General features: G+C 44.7%; 1 long non-coding RNA gene across 1 annotated transcript; it reads left to right on the top strand.

The window, feature by feature from the left end:
- On the top strand, positions 670–4,093 carry LOC108637641. The gene is made up of 3 exons (XR_001919186.1): positions 670–1,477; positions 2,583–2,763; positions 3,804–4,093. It is a non-coding gene; the product is annotated as an uncharacterized LOC108637641 (long non-coding RNA).

The raw sequence follows: 5,408 nt of genomic DNA, 5'->3' as shown, positions 1-5,408 counted from the left end.
GCTTTGTCTTTGTTGTTCAGTCACTCAGTCGTGTCCGACTCTGCAACCCCATGGACTGCAGCATAGCCGGCTTCCCTGTCCTTCACCATCTCCTGGAGTTTGCTCAAACTCATGTCCATTGAGTCAATGATGCCATCCAATCATCTCATCCTCTGTCGTCCCCTTCTCAGCGTGCAGGCTTAATTCAGTGTTTTGCTGGCGCTGGAGAGAGAGGAAGGTTTAATCATAGTGGTTGATGTTTGCTGAATTGCTACCATGAAACACGTATTATGCTAAATGCATACCCTGCATTGTCACATGTAATACTCGCATCAACCCTAGGTGGCAGGTATTATTCAGGTCATTTTACAGATAACAAAGCTGGGACTTAGAGAAGCTAAGTAACTGGAAATAAGGGGGTGGTAAGAGGCAGACTGGGGTTCAAAACTGGATCTGTCTGATACTCTTAACTACCGTTGCTGCATTTCCCATATCCCTGGCCTGCGGGGGTCAGAGAAGCTTTCAGAAGCCCCGAGGTGAAGTAAGGGCAGGATGACCCTGGTATTGGCGAGGGTAGGGTGGTCTGAGGGTTATCTGCTCTGGGAGGGAGGAGTGGAGGGGGATTGAGACCTCTGCCCCTAGAGCCGCTGTCCTCCTCTTCCCAACCACTCTTCTAGGCTCCGGGATAAGAAACAGCAGAAGCCTCAACAGGAGACTGCAAATTCTTGGCTATTTAATTGGAGCGTTTTGCTGCTCTTGAAACCAGCTGGAGAGAAGGAGCCAGCGAAGAGCTTGAAGAGCTGGTCTTTGAGTCAGAGCTAAGTATAGCATAGCCAAGTGCTTCATCTCCCCACTCACCATATCGCTGTGGATTTTGAAGGAGGTTGGCTCTGGGGAGAAAATATTTAAGGCTGGAGAAATAGAGTTTTCTTCAGTTTGTCTTCTGTGTAAATAAGAGGGATGCAAAGCACAAAAGTTACACTGGTTCTTATTGATTAATGTGCTAACAAGTTAGACAGTTTTTCAGCTGTCCAGCCTCGCCTCTTCTCACGGCAGCTGTGCGCGCGCTGGGGGGCCACTGCAGGGAGGCCATGCCCGAGGCAACCAAGCTCCCATCCTGGCCCCTGGTTCCCAGGATGCACCTCTTTCTCTGGGTATCGTTGGCATCTTCTTCAGGCTGTCTCTGTATCCTGTCTTTCCTCATCCACGTCTCTCTTTCTTTGAACACTCCATGGGTCTTTCCCTCTTGCTGTGTTTTCACTTGAGATCCCACACTGAACACCTAGACCCAGAGCTCAAGGCGTTTGTAATCTGGATTTTCCAGAGTGTTCAGTGTCTGCCAGTGGCTGGTGAGGCTGGTGGCCGTCAGATCTGCACTGGTTGCTGTCACCCCGAGGATTTGAGAAGAAAAGGGAAGCAGTGCTTTTGGTGACCTATGTTCTCAAGAATATAAAACCTTGGTGACTGCTTCATGCCAGGCCGGGCGTCTCAACCCGAGGTCTGTATGATCTCAAGGGAGATGAATAGAGAGCAACTTTCTAAATATGTGTGTCTATGTGCATTTAGGGGAAAGTTTCATAGTGTTCACTGAGTTCTCAAGGTTGGCCAGGAGCCAAATCATGTATGAACAGCCATCCTGTAAGTGTGGCCCCAGTAGGGAGGCTCAGGCACTAAAGGGTGGGTCAGAATTTAGCTCAGAACTTGGACTCTAAGAGGTTCTCCTACTCCATCAGAAGCTTTATTTACCTTTGAAGAGCAGCAGTGAAGAAAGAAACCAATAGTTAATTTGACCCTTCAAATCTATCTTTAATAAAAGATCATTTCCTTTGTACTTGGTCTTGTTTGGGGATTGATTTGCAATTATTAGACTTTATTATGTACTTGAAGGAGCAGATAGAGGAAGAATGAGGTTATTATTGCTTTATCCTTTGATATATCCTAAAACTGTAGAGTTGGAAGGGAGCAGAAAGTTCATGTTGTCCACCTGAAAGCCCCAACCCTGTTGCCTCGTCCAGAATCTTCTCTATGCCTCTCCCATCAAATGGCTATTTAGCCTCTTGCAGGGAGAGAGAATGTTCTGTTCACTTTCCATTCATCCATTCAACTGCGCATTCTCATATGCCGTGTACTCTGCTAGGTTCTGGGAAGATGACAAATAACAGCCTTGGTGGCCGTTAAGGAGCTTACAGTCCAGCAATCTGGAGAGGCAGACATTGAATAGTGATGAAGAACGTTAGAGCAGGGACAGCTCTGAGGCTAATGGGGATCGCTCTGCTCTGTGGGTGGTGGTGCTTATAGAAGGCATGTCCAAAGAAAGTAGTAGCCAAGCTGAGCTGAGAGGGAAGGGGGAGCTGGGAAGATGGAGGAAGATTGGGTGGAGGGAGGGCTGTAGGCAAAAGGAGCGGCACAGCCAAGGATCTAAGAATGAAAGAGAAGAAGCGAGGCTCAGTGGAGAACGTGAGAGGCCATGATTGGAGCAGAAAAAGAGAATACACAGAATAAATAAACAGAGTGGTTTCCATGGCAACCTGCTTTTCTTTAGACAAGTCTGAGTGCGAAAGTTTTCCCTGACCTTTCTACTTACAGCCTTCTGATGCTCCTAGGCAGAGAAGCATCTTCATGGGATTTATGAAGACAAACAGACATCCCAGCCATGAATTTTCTCCTCCACTTCCTTATATTGGACATAACTTTAACACAAAAGAAACAAGTTTTGGTTCTGCTGTACCCTTGCTATGACCGCCACCTAGAATATTATTTTGGACCCATCCACTCAGCCCAAAGGTTTGTATATGTTCACCTACCCCTTCAGACTGTGTGCTTCTGAAGGATGGGGACCATGACTAATTCTCGCAAGTGCCTAGTGCAGGCCTAGCATACAGTAGGTGCTCAATTAGTGCTTTGTGGGTGACCAGTGAATGGGTGAATGGCTTAGATGCCAGTCAGTGACGAATCCTATGAACTGCTGTCAGTGTGAAGTAGAGGGAGGCAAGCAGGGACGCTGGACAAGTTATGGCAGGAACTGTCAGTGTCACCCCAGGAAGCTGAGGTTCCTTCCATGCTGTGAATTTCATGGGTATGATTCCACTTCTCAGTGTATATTTCTCTCCTCCAGATCTTAATAGTACCCCTAGTGATATAATACTTGACTCACATAAATTTAATATTGTGAAAATTGTTGCATAACAATCATAATTAGATTTTAGAGATCTTGGGAAGCTTGCATTCCCAACCAAGAAAGCAGCCAGTGTGTCAGTGACTACTACAAAACCACAGTGTGAAATTGGCAGTAACCACCCTAAAGAGAAGGGGCTTCCCTGGTGGCTCAGCTGGTAGAGAATCTGCCTGCAATGCAGGAGACCCCGGTTTAATCCCTGGGTTGGGAAGATCCCCTGGAGAAGGGAAAGGCTACCCACTCCAGTATTCTGGCCTGGAGAATTCCATGGACTATAAAAGTCAGACATGACTGAGTGACTTTTGCTCACTCTAAAGAGAAGAGCTTTCCTCTCTCTGATCTGTGTTTCTGTTATTGTGTGACTTGTCAATGCCTTGGCTCATGTCTTGCTTTTATTGGTGATAATTATATTATATTCAGTTATAGTATTGTGGTAGACAGTCTCCAAGATGACCCCAAAAGACTCCTATGACTTGGTATCTATGCTCTTGTGTAATCCTGTTCCCTTGAGTGTGGACTGGAGATAGTGTCTGACAACTAACCAACAAAATTTTGGAACAGTGATGGTGTCACTTCTCGGCTTAGGTTATGAAAAAGACTGATTCAGCCATGGGCTTCCCTCTCTCACTCTCTTACTCATTTTCTCCAGGGGAAACCAATTGCCATGTTGTGAGCTGCCCTATGGAAAGGCCCACATGGTAGAGAACCGAGGGAAGCTCCAAACTGACAGCAAGCAAAGAACTGAGGTCTTCAGTGTCAAAGTGCATGAGGAGTTGCATGCTGCTAGCAGGATGTGCAAAAGCCTGGAAGTGGATTCTCTTCTCAGCCGGCTCCTTGACGGCAGCCTTGAGGGAGACCTTGAGGTAGAGGTACCTTGCCAAGCTGTGTCTGGATTTTAGACCCACAGGAATGATGAGATAATAAATGCTTTAAGCTGCTAAGTTTAGGACAGTTTGTTATACAGCAATAGCTATCTAATAGAGGTTTTGGTCCCACCTGAGAGCTCATGCTGTAACAAATACCTAAAAATATGGAGGAGATTTCTAATTAGCCAGTGGATGAGGCCTGGGAAGATTTTCTGATGTGTATATCTGAGAATACCTAAGTTAAGTTGAACAGATGTAGAAAGCTGAACTTTGATGATGTTGCCAGTGAGGTCTCAAAGGGAAATAAGAAACATTTTATGGAAATTTGAGGAAGGGAGGTCTTTGAGATGTCGTGGCAGAAACTTGATGTTATTGCCTACAGAGATGTGCAAAGTAAAAAGTAAAAAATGTGCCCGGCGAACTGAGTCCTCTAGGTAAGGAGATTTCAAAGTACAGGGCTGATGGTGCTGCTTGGTGCTTCCTTGTTGGTTATAGTGAAATGCAAGAGGACAGAGATATATTGAGGGAAATACTGATAAACAAAACAGAGCCAGGCATTGATGAACTTCTCAGCCTCTCCAGATGGCAAACAATGCTAAAATTAAGAAATACCTTCCAAGTGAAGATAAAATCCAGGGCACTGCCAGGATCTTCCCCTAGTTGAAACTTCAGATAGGACTGGCCTCAGCTGACTTCTTGTTAGAACCTTGTGAGAGATCTGAGGGTGGAGGCATGTGTCTTGACTCACAGAAGCTCAGAGATAATGCTTGTTGTTTTAAGTTGCTAATTTTTGGGGTAAGTTGTTATGCAGCGATAGATAACTAGTACTATCATTATCATCGCCATTATTATATTACCTGTGCAACCAGAAGGATGTCCATCTTCACTGTATGTAAGGTAAAACAAGGAGTCTCTGTACCAACAACAGAGGGCAGTTAAAGTTGAGATTACTGTATTGAAATAGGGGATTAGGTAAAAGTTAATATAATTGAATGGTCCTAAGATTTTTCTGGGAAATCTGACCAGTCCAAAAGGAAAGACCTACAGGAATTAATTTCAGAGTTTCTGCAAGAATAGTAGAGCCAGGTCTAGAAGGTCAGTGGGCCCGAGCCACACACATAGAGCTTCCAATCAGTTTTAGCGTGCCGTCTGTTTTTGTTTTAATTGACATATAATTAAGATATAACATTATGTTAGCTTCAGGTGTACAACATAATGATTCAATACTTGTCTATATGGCAAAATGACCACCACAGTAAGTCTTGTTACCATCAATCACCATACATAGTTACAAGTTTTTTTTCTTATGATGAGACCTTTGAAGATCTACTCTCTTAGCAAGTTTCAGATATGCAAGACATATTGTTAACTTCATTCACCATGTATTA

Source organism: Capra hircus, chromosome 15 (assembly GCF_001704415.2).
Source record: "Capra hircus breed San Clemente chromosome 15, ASM170441v1, whole genome shotgun sequence".
Taxonomy (NCBI): domain Eukaryota; kingdom Metazoa; phylum Chordata; class Mammalia; order Artiodactyla; family Bovidae; genus Capra; species Capra hircus.
This window is presented reverse-complemented; position numbering and strand designations above follow the sequence as displayed.